This window comes from Lissotriton vulgaris, chromosome 10 (assembly GCF_964263255.1).
Source record: "Lissotriton vulgaris chromosome 10, aLisVul1.2, whole genome shotgun sequence".
NCBI lineage: Eukaryota > Metazoa > Chordata > Amphibia > Caudata > Salamandridae > Lissotriton > Lissotriton vulgaris.
This window is the reverse complement of record NC_141698.1, coordinates 467,154,245-467,166,337: the sequence shown is the minus strand read 5'-3', so window position 1 is coordinate 467,166,337 and position 12,093 is coordinate 467,154,245. Positions and strand designations below refer to the sequence as shown.

The following is a 12,093-nucleotide window of genomic DNA, read 5'->3' as shown; positions in this document are numbered from 1 at the left end:
AAAAATTAAGATAAACAGAAGTATTTGAGACTTACATTTTGTCATGTACCAAGAAAGCTGTACTTTCGGCAGCTTTCCTGGTCCAAGACATGAAATTGTATGGAAGCAGTCGGATCGGCCATCTCTAACATTTCAAAGTGACTGGCACCCTGAATAAGGATCGATAGGCAGTGCATCATAGATGCAAATAAACAGCACAGAGAGACGATGCACATATGCAGATCTTTCGGGCTGGTGCCACACGTTTAATTATTATGTATATTATTAATTATTGAACATCAGACTCTCCAGTCCCGGAAGAAGGGTGTTCATTCGCATCCCTCCCTCCCCGGGTTATGGTCGTGGTTGTGGATCGCCGGCATAGCGCTCAATTCCAGTCCAGAGTATCTTAAAGAATTTTTGGGGGCACCATCTCATTTTGTATGTCACTTGTTCTGCCCCCAAAGGGGGATTTTAAACTGAATCAGGCGTAACCTTGATTTAATAGCCGGTTCCCTTGAATGCATTAGGGCGGGTTCCCAATCTCCATCTTCTAATTCTCCCAGGGTAGATTACCAGTGTGTCCTCAGGCCTTCCAAGTTGTCTGGAATGTTGTTTATGAGGGACTAATATGTCCAGGAAATGACCTTCTCTACTATTTCCCCTTGAAGGAGTCTTCCCTCTAGCTGTGCATACTCAGGTGTGTTCGCTATATGTACTCCCTCAGCGTTCCAAGCGTGCTGTAGTTGCAGATATTTCTATCTTTGACAGCCACTCAGTTGGAAGTCTCGCTGCAGGGTGTCGAATGTGATATGGGTGCCGTCCTTTATCAGGTTGTAGTGTAGTTCCTATATTCCCAATGGGCTCTGCGCATTGGAAAAATATATCCTATAGATTTGACGTAGGACTGAGGTCAACTAGGTCTCTATCGAATATACTTAACTTAATTGTGTGTGTGCCAGCTAACTCAGAGGTCACTAGAAACTTTCTCGAATACACAAGAAGGGATTAGTTTCTGACAACCGCATAAACATGACAACTTTGATTCCCAAGAATAAGAATATATCTCTCAGAGTTGCGGAAACAATAGATAAGTATTTCACTCAGTCAATCGTGCATGCTTCGTTTCTACAGAGTTCCAGAGAAATAGTGAGACAGCGTTTTCAAAAAAAGGTTTAATGAACAGTCTTCTTTCTCATGCAAGAGAGGTTAACTGCTACAATTGTTATGCAGACTGCAAAGTATAATGCATACAGCCTAAACAGTAATATGAAATAATACGGTAAGAGCATTGTATGGTTTCTAAGCCATATAAAAATACATACATAAATAACATAGACTAAAATACTCAACTCGGGCTTCTAAAATACGCCTACCCCAATGTACCTAACCTAGGTCTAGTACGAGGGAAGAAGTAAGTATTGTGTAGCATAGGTTTTTAGTTCTTTTGCCAAGAATCTACCAAAGTTTTCTCTAGGTTCTAATCAGCTCCATACCTTGGTTTAGAATGAAGGAGGTCTCGTATCTTTCTCGGACTCGATTTCCCAACACCCCGCAAGGGGAGCCGGAAACACTGGAGCTGGATTCTCGGCAGGAAAAAGGCAGCTTCCTGATCAGTGCGTCAGCTGGAGAGTCGGCTTCCTTCTGCACTTGCTGTAGAGAGCTGCGTCGGGCAAGTAGGTCTTCGAACTGCTCCAAACCACCGTAGTTTGCTATAGCAAGTGAAGGTATATTTATACCTTGAAGGTGTTTAGGAATGCCATTGTTTGACGTAAAGTCAGGCATATGAACGTCAGGAAAGAACCCCTAGGGAATAGTTGTTCTTTGTAAAGTAACTGAGTTCTTGGACAAATCAATATTCAAGCAAAGGGAAGTCCCTGACTGCTTAGGCTGGTTTTCCAAGAAATCGTTGAGACGTTTGGTACGGGGGGAAGTAGCCATGCCTGTATTTGGGTAGCATGGGCTATGCCTAAATAAGGGCTTTGTTTTCTATGCCTATATAAGGGCCATGTGAATTGTACCTATATAAGGGCATGAATCGGGAAAATTCACTCGCAGCTTAAAACGCCACACAACAAGGTCACCTAATTTGGATATTCCAATCGTGTCCCAAACTTTAAATCCCCGCAATTTCCCTATTTCTGGGAGGCGCACGCCTTCCCATAACTGGGTTTCCCTCGTGACTTTTCTATCCCATCCGATTTGTTTCTCTGCCTCCTTCCATACCTCCACTGTCCTTAGGGTAGCCGGTAATAAGTGTCTAGACCTCTTACCCCTGTATAAGTAGTGTAGGTGCGTGCATGTCTCAAACTGGCACCTTATGCCGAGTGCGTCCCTGGCAGGTGTCTCCATTCATTAATTACTATCAGACGTGCTGAGCAGTAGTGTGACCTTATCTCAGGAAGAGCAACCCCCGTTATATTGGTTGTGATAGAGCGTCTGGAGCGTTGTTCTTGGTTGCCCTCCATCCCACAGAAGTGTACGCACCTCCTTGTCCATTACCCCAAAAATGTCTTCCGAAATCTTATAGTGTGTATTTTCGCATGTTTCATTATTGACACCAATTCACCACTTGATGTGTGTAGGAGGGATATCATAAAGTTCCTGTAAGAGAACAAAGGCCTGCAGGCATTTATTTAAGCCCCGTCTTGCAAGTCAAATAGACAAGTGTGCAAACAATGGCTCCAGCCTAACAAGTAGCCCTCAAAAGGGAAGCATCCCTGAAAATATTACAGGAGGAAGACATAAATGAATTAAAATAAAGCAAATAATAACTTGCTTTGGCATAGAGAAGAGTGAGTACCAATGATTTAAAATAACTAGATGCTGAAAGTCTAGGATTCAGTGTCGGATACTGGGACACACTGTGAGATATTGTCAAAGGCAAGATTTGAAGCTAATGAGGCAGCTGAAAGTAAAGGCGTGGCCAAATGGCAAAAGAATGTAAACAATGTTGTAGTACACAAACAGCATACTTTGCACAAATGGTAGTGTGAGTAGGGGTAGTGAGGATTAAATTGCTGAAACTGTGCCAATAAAAACTGTTTGTCAAGTAAGAATTGATGTTAACGATAGAACATTTAGTAAAACTGACCACACCAATTATGGCATATGTGATTTTATCAGTGGTACTATCAAATTTTCTATTTGAGATGCCATAGGTGATATTATCAATTACTCCATTTGGTGATGGGCAGGGCTTAGTGGGCACAAGGTATGGTTAGCAATAACAGCCTAATTTTGGGGGCTTTGGGTTTTCCGTTGACTTTGGAACCATAAAATGCCTTTAACTGAGATATACGATGTGAGAAGTTGGCCTGGTATATGATGATCACTATTCTAGTGAGCACCTTGCACCAGTCCAAATGACCCTTATGTGATTCAACCTTATAGACCAGCTATCCTAATGGTAACATGGACAAAAGCAGTCTTAGGCTAAACTCAAGAGGGCATGTGAAGCCAGCTGTTTTAACATATGCAATCCTTTAAACATCAAATGAAAGAACACCACACAAGTTATATATTATAAAATATATGTATTTATTACTAGAATAATCCCCTATACTCTTTATGAGCACAGAAGCACAAGCGGTAAACAAAGAACTTCATATAACATACAATAAGCTGCACAATTATGGATAGGCCGGGTGGCCCCTCAAACCATCTATTAAAAAAGTGGTATAAGTACCACGTCACAAACAATGGTAAGGCCTAGGGCCTTGAGAATCGTTGGGGCTACACTGGACTAACGAAGGTTAGGACATAGGAGGCCCACAGGATGCGGGTGCAGTGTCTATAGGCAACCGCGTTTACCATACAAGTCAATGGTGTGTAAAAATTAGAAAGTTATAGGTTTGGGAGTCTTCCGACTGGACTAGAACTTAGCCACTTGAAACTAGGACACTAGGGATTTGCATCACTACAGGGGCACCGGAGTACCCTCGTTACCTCACCCACAGGAAGCGGGTGCATAGGTGTCAAAGTGGGTCGGGTTTGTTCGTAGAGTTCTGTGGAGCATGGAGGAAAAGATGCTGCAGGCGACCAGGAGAGAAGAGTCCGGTTGGATCCAAGGGTGGATCGAAGATGTAGAGTACCTGAAAGCAGAGGGGACAGAGTCTAGGTCACTAGCCAGTGACCAGGATGGAACCAGGAAGGAATCAGGCAATGTCAGGTTCCAATCAGGTGTTGTCGAGTAGTTTGTCTCCGCTGCCACGTGGACCAGGAAGTACCGAGGATGACCAGGAGTTGAACACGGGCTGTCCCTCGAAGGCTCTCGCTGTCGGCGGTGTCGGTTCTCGAATCGGAGTCAACAGGCCTTGGCAAATGCAACCCACACAGGACTCGAAGATGGCTTCTGGATCGGACCAGCAAGGTCAGATCGGTGGCTCCTTTTCAGGGGAGCTAGGGCCAGTCTGGAGCAACCAGACCAGCAGTGTAAAGTCGAAGGATCGTCGTCACAGAGGCCACTAGCCAACGGGCAAGTCACCGGACAACGCGTTGAGCAGGAAAAATTCAAAAGGGCCCCACGCAGCACTCGATGAGTGTGGAGAGGTGATCTTTGGTGCAAAAGCTGCTCGGGGCTGGGGCTTCTCAATCCCCAATGCACAGCTTCGAGGGATCCTCGGGAGCTGCACAGGAAGCACTTCGCTGGCTTTCCAAGATGGCCGGTCCCACGTCTCACGTCGCCTCCACGGGTCTCACCTTTGCTAGGACTGTTGGAAGTCTGGGAGTCCAGGTCTTGTCGGTCTCTGTCGTTCGAGCTCTGGTGGGAGTAATGGCAAAGAAAACCTTTGAGCGCTGATGGTGCCTGCTTGCACAGGGTGGCCACTCCTTGACCACAAGGGACATTCTTCAGTCTTCTACGTCGAGTAGGATATCGAAGGGTCCAGAATTTCGTATCAAAGTTTCAGTCAGGATGATCTGATGTGCCATGGCACAGCTCCTCCCTTTATTCCAAATCAAGGGGCTGGATCTCCTGCTAGGTCCCTCCTATGGGTGGGACCCAGGAAGGGGGTGGTTACACCCCTTTCCCTTTGTCCAGTTTAGCGCCAGAGCTGTGGCTGGAGTGCCCACAGCACCGGTTTGAACTGGGCTTTGCCTGGGACACCTTGTTCGCCTCAGGCAGTGTCTAGTTTCGTTCAACCCTCCCTGCCCCAATCCACTATCTTCTGTCTGGGGTGGTGTAACACCTCCCTGTGACAGGAAACCTTTTGTACAGGCTTCCCCTGCTGGAGTTTCGGTCAGCAGCAGGAGGCCAGACTTGTGTCTGTGGCAGCAGCATCCATTTTGTGATGCTGAGGCTCTGGTTAGATTTAACCGCGTTTAAGGATAGTAACATGTCTTCTCACCCTAGAAGGGTGGAATGCTACCCCCGTCGCCAGGACTGGCAAGGGGGTAGTATTCCAAAGCGTATGACACCTTACACGACATGTTTTGATAAAGCCAAACTATAGTTAGCATTTAACCGCGAGGTTCATAATGCACTTAAGAGTATATGGTATGGCAATATCCCAGAACAGCTATAAAGACATGGTTCCGAAAGCTGCAGACAGTCTCATCTCATGCTAGAGCACCATCTCACATAAAACCAAGCACTCTGCCTCCAGGATAGTTAAGGCCTGCCATAGGAGTGACTTATAGGTGTATATATGTCCAGATATTGGTTTAGATATAGGTATACTATATCTAAGCAAGGGGTGATTACACCACCTTGCCCCAGCTGAGTGATCAGCCAGTTGTGTCAGTTTTGATGGCCAGCCAGGGGTGGCAAAAGGTATGCTGCAGCCCCTGGTAGGCCTTGGATGCACCTGTGCCCTGGGTACCTATAGTACACTGTACAGGGGCTGATAAGGTGACCCAATACCCAATTGGTGATGTACCTAAAGTACATGGTTGTGAATTTAGAGAGAGAACAGCAGGGCTGTGGGTCTGATTAGCAGGCCCACAGCCACATTAAGTCGAAAACCAGTGAAGCAAAAAGCAAAAAGTGGGGTGACCATAGGAAAGCAGACCCTACTCTCCTACATACGAATGTATATATATATATATATATATATATATATATATATATATATATATATATATATATATATATATATATATATATATGTATATATATATATATATATATATATATATATATATATATATATGTAAATATATAAGAAAAAAGGGGACACCTAAAAGCGTTTTCACCGTTCATTTTCCCATAGGAACTTTTGTGTAAATCCATTCCGCAGGTTTTGAGCAATTAATGCTCAAAAAATATCTAGGGATACGGAGCCTTCGCGGATCCTGACAGATCTCAAGCTGAGATCTGACTGGCTGCCACCACCTCAACCAGGAAGTGATGGCAGACACATTCGGGCTCAGTCAGGGTTTATTTTGGCCCAAGGGTCCAGTCGTATTTTTTAAGGGGAGGGGGCTGCGAGGCCCCCATCTTTGAGCCTCTAAACGACCCAGGAAATCCATCCCCCAGAGCCATGAACTAAGTGAAAGGGAGGGGTACTGCACGCCCCCTACCCTCCCTGAGCATTAATCTTCCAGGGAATCCATCCCCTCGGGCCAGCTCACTAGCTGTGTCCCAGGGAGCCCACCCCGGGACATTGTGGTATGTCTGCACTCACTGGCACGATCAGGGAAAACTGTGTTTGCTCTGTTTTGCAGGAACATTTTCAAAACTCCCGTCAAACAGGAGCAAACACGAAGTCTGCTCCCAGCCGGCAGGAGCTTTGAAAATGCTCCTGCGGGCTAGGAGCATACTTTTAATTTGTTTCTAGCACACCCTGATGCGGGCAGGGAAACTGATCAAAATATTGTTCTCACCTGGAGGGAGCAGCATTAGTAGCTGCTCCTTGAGGGTGGGGGCAATGATGGCTCTCATTGCTCGCGGGTAGTCGGCTGGGGCCGCAGGAGCCTTGAGGATCTTCCCCCAATGACCCCCAATAAATATATGGTGGGTGCCCTGGGTGTGTACCAACCTTTAAAAAATATAGGGACGGAGGGAGGGCCGTGCAGCACCTCCCATTCATTTTTAAAAATGACCTTGGGGTATGGGGATGGGGTCCCCAGAGCCTAACAAGGCTCGGATGCAGCACCCCTTAACAGAAAATTAAGGGTCCTGGGGAATGGGATCTCCAGGGCCCAACAAGGCTTGGGGAGGGGTGCCACGCGGCCCCACTCTTCTTTATTTTAAGTAGTGGCCCTGGATGATGGGTTCCCTTGGGGATTGAGGTCCCAGGGCCTAATAAGGCTCAGGGAGGGGGTGGCCATGCGGCCCGTCTACTGATTGTTTTAAGTAGTGGCCTTGGGGATGGGGTCCCCAGGACCTAATGAGGCTAAAAGAGATGGGACTACATGGCTCCCCTGCCCCTTAATTAAAAAGGATCAGGGATGGGGATCCCCATGGCCTGATAAGGCTCAGGCAGGGTGGCCAAGCAGCACCCCTCACCTTTAAAATAAATAAGGCCTTGGTGGATGGGGTCGCCAGGGACTAATGAGGCTCGAGGCAGGGGCCACACAGCCCCTTCTTCTTTAAACTATATTTGACCCTGGGGATGGGGTCTCCAGGAACATAGCAAGTTCAGGGAGATGGGCCATAAGGCCCCCTCCCCTTTAAAATAAAAAGGCCCTGGGGGATGGGGTCAACCCTGTGGACAACCCCCCCTTGCCGTGCATAACCGAAGGCCATGTGCAGTGTGGAGTAGGCTGCCTTTTTTTGGGGGGGGGTAGGCTGCTTGGGGGTTTAACCGCAGGCCATACGTAGCATGGGGTTGGATGTACGTATGACTATTACTTTACGTTGAAAAAAATGTAGAAATGCACTGAAAAAAACAAAGGTTTAAGTAACATCACAGTTAGGTCAAATGTTCAGTAAAAACGCAACATAACGTTTTAAACTCTAACAACCACAAATATTTACCAGTTATAGTTATCTTAAGTAACTATAACTTGTGCCCTAAGGTAACTATTACTCGCGCCTTCGCCATGCACTGCTAATTACCCCACATATTACATCACTCATGACATGACATCTTCTGTGACAACATTTGCAGTGACATTATTGATGAAAAAACTGTGCATGGTGGATGGTGGGGGGGGGGGTGAGGAAGTTGACTAGCAGGTTGTGGTAGCAGTCTTTGAAAAGTGTCCAACATTTGTTGTAAAATAAATGAGAAAGCCACAGGTACCTGCATTAACTCTGGCTCCCATTCTGTATCGTGGTGCTCCATAAGAGTGTGAATTATGAGGAACATAATCTTGCTGATACCCATATTCGTGGTAAGGTTCATCTTCATTCATTTCATCTCCAAAATCCAGAACATAGTGTACATCCAACTGTGTTGGAATGTATGTAGTCTTTAAAATAAGGTCACTGACATCTTCCTTTTCTGACTCCAAAATTTGGGAAGGCAGAGATGATGCCATCCTTAATGTCGAAAAAGCAGGTTAAGCAAATACTGTCATCAACGGTGTCGCCGTTAAAAATGTTGTTGCTGTCGTCATTTATGGGTTCAACATTCAAGCTTTCGCACTGATGGTGGCAGCAAAAGAGACATGTATGGCGCAGTCGTCTACGGTCTTGTTGTTGTTTACAAAACATGGACAAGGTCTTTCTTGTGGCTGCCACCGACAGAGCGCCTTCTGAGGATTTCTTCCTTTTTTTTAGATAGTTGGTCATCATTATAATGTCATTTCTGGGCAGGCAGACATTCTTCTTTTCTGGGGTGTTTTCCAACCTCCGTTTTATTATGTGAGAAGGTGGCTGCAAGCACTGTACCAAACAAATCTAAATCTGGAAACTGTATAAGTCCTTTTCTGCTCTGCCTTCATGGGAGTGCTTTTAGGTGAACATTTCACAGGATCTACCCCTTTGCAGGTAGGAAATTCTCTTTTTCCAGTAAATATAATGGCAACATACTCTCTCTGTCTTTTAGAGTCTTAGAAGTAAGGGCTTTACAAATGTCAAAGCGAGAAGCCTTATGACCAGGAAAAAGACAATAACACTGAGAATGAGGATCATCCGTTTAAATCTTGTTCTTCTCATTCGATGAACAGGATTTGAAGAGAGATTTCTGTTCTGTGTCAGCCATGGAAACAGTTGGCCACAAAGTCACAGGGGCCCACTATCCTAGAACATAGCACATTTCCCTAAAAACAACCTACAGTACTGTAGAAGCTCACATTAGGGACGGATCAGTCCTAGGGTAGACTAAGAAACGTAACAATTTTGAGTTCACTGAAAGGTTAGAGCAGATGTCTGCCTCGGGATTCCCTTGCACACGACGTGTAGTAGAAAGCTGATCCATAGTGACCTCTAAGGTGAGTAGCAGACCTTCTACTTCCACCTCATTGGCTGAAGTTAAGCAAATGAGTTGGATGTGCTTCTAAACAAAAACTGCTGTAAAAGCCTATAGCCAATGTAACACTGTTTACTGCTATTTAAATGTAATGGGAATCCCCAGCCCGGCTACAGTGAATTATTCAATTATGTGAAAGATTCAATGATAGCGAAGTAAGTAAGTGTGTGTGTGTGTGTGTGTGGGGGCTTTGTGTATGCAGATATTCAAAGCTCAATGTGCTATTATTGCCAGTGCTGAGCGATGGATGATCTCTAATTCACAAGAAAAAGTTAGTTACGGTAAGGTTGAAAAGAAGTGAACAGTGACAACAACACACTTCAAACCTGAGTATAGGTAAAGCCATTTGCAGCATGATTATGCCAAGAGCGAGACACGCAGCCTATAAGCTTATGAATAGTCAAATATGCTATCCAGTTTGGAGTAGAACCTGGTGGCAAGGGTCAGACGTATTTGCCTTCTTGATTTCTTGTTGTTTTCAGGACTGCTATAAGTGAAAAATTTATTTGTGGTTTACATGCTGTCAGTGAACTCTAAGACTTTCATATTTTAAACGTTTTAAGTCACAACTTTATTAATACATGATGTTCTTAGTTTAGAGAGGGTCACAGCATATTATTGAACAAAACGTGTTGGGGGCGTGGCTTGAAGCGCGATGAAGGAAGACGTGCACGGGTAGAGCTCCTACTTGAGCTCCCCTCTCCCGGGCCGCTTCTCCGGCATAATTCTCCCTCTCGGCTGCAGACTGCTGGCGGACCCGTACAAGACCCCCACCCACCCACTGACCGGCTGCGGATCGGATGCTGGGGCCCGCAGCGGGACACACTGAGCAGCGGTAGCTGACGCTGACGCGGGACCCCCTGGGATCCCCAACTACGCAAGGCCGGGGCTCGGGCGCCGGAGCTAGGCCTGACCTCACGGCCTGTGTGCGGCCTGACCGGACTTTGCGGAATCCACGAGTGGCAGCAGTGAAAACACCTGCACCGCTGCCTGGTCCCCATCACACCGCTGAGCCCTCCCTGCCTGCGCCCCCGCCGACAGCTGAGGTGGGAGGCCGGAGGAGACTGGGAACCCGGACGAGGCCGCCGCCGGAGGAGCTGAGCGCGGAGGCGCTGTATCGGGCGGAGAACGACGCGGCCACATCGGCGGCCCCCCGGGGATGTTGCCTGGCTGCATTGGGGCAATACTGAGACACCGCCGGTGAGTGACAGAGAAGGGGCGCGATCCACACACGGACGGCACCCCCCCCACGCGGATACTTTCGCCTGGGAACAACTGCTCGGGACGCCTGGAGACACGGCCAAGTACATCCTGACCGGGCCCATGCGACTTGGGGACCGGGGCTGTGAGACGCGGTGAGGGTGCTGGGCCTTAACTGCGACCACCACGAGGCAACAACAGCAACGTCCAGTGTGCCCCGACATCGGGGGGCTGCCCGTACCACGCAATCTCTACGAGGCGCTGCTGCGTGCCCCTATCTTCACCACCAGAAACAGGCCAAAGCAGGCAGTACTTGGCACGGTGACCTGGGACACGAGAGGAACCGAGGCCATCCAGGAATTTCCTGCTCAAATTCCGCCATCACAAGATAGCGTTGTGAGTAACTGACGCCCTTGCTGCCCCCACCCTTGCTAAGACATTGCGCCCGGAGGAGCAGATGTAGCGGCGGACTGGTGGGAGCATCGGGAAGCGGCATGTGGACCCCAGCCCCAGGGGATGGACACTACTCTGCGATCTGGGGCCCTAACGCTGGCTGCAGACCTGCGAGTTGCTGCGACGAAACGGCTGTCACACGCTGGAACACCCGCCTACCACTGCCCGTGTCGGAGGGTGCCCCTCAACGACTGCCCTGCCTGGCTGTGCACCCTGTTGCTATCAGCTACTGTTGGACCTACTGCCTGGACCCTCTTGCAGCTACACCAGGGCACCCTCACCACCAGCCCCGCTCACCAGCCCGTCTACGAGTGCCTGCTGAGGCCTGGGAGGACTACACTGCCGTGACACTACACAAGCTTAGTAGTGCTATTACAGTTGTCCCCCCTACCGGCCGGGACTGTAGGGAACCGCTGACTTCCAGGTAAATCGCACAATTACCAAACGAAGAGAGACTTGGGTCAATCCCACTGGCGTGCAAGCCGGGCACAGTTGCCACACCTGGCCCATGTCTGGAGGAGTGAAGACACGGACCGGAACCGGAGGCACGATACCGAAGGGAAAGCTCTCCAAAACGACGTCCAAGATGGATGCGGAACTGGTGACCTCAGCTCGATCATGTGCTAGCTGTCATGGAACGGCTAGAGGAATCAATGCAGCAGACTCGCACCTCCCTTGAGACAACGATAGACAGCGTAGCGATCGACCTGACACATCTCAAAGCCGACCACAAGAAACTTCAAGATCGCACTACGACATTGGAGGGGGCGGTGGCGGCGCTGGAACCCACAGTGACCCAAGCCGACAAACACATCCGAGATCTGCTTAATAGAGTGGAATTTTTAGAAGAACGCACGGAGGATGTGGAAGGGAGGGCACGGAGAAACAACATTCGACTCGTGTGCATCCCGGAGAAATGGGAAGGGATGGACCCTACTCGGCGAGTGGAAGAGTGGTTACGCGAACTGCTGCCTGAAGACACACTGTCGCCTCACTTTGTGGTGGAACGTGCTCACCGGGTGCCCACAATGCCCCTTCCCCCTGGCTCTAACCCCAGACCTCTCATCTTACGTGTCCTGAACTACAGAGACCGCGACACAAT

General features: G+C 48.1%; 1 protein-coding gene across 1 annotated transcript in view; it reads right to left on the bottom strand.

Moving 5' to 3' along the window:
* The window catches only part of UBN1 (ubinuclein 1), a 753,548-nt gene that overhangs the window by 183,016 nt on the left and 558,439 nt on the right, over nt 1–12,093 (bottom strand). The window lies entirely within an intron of this gene.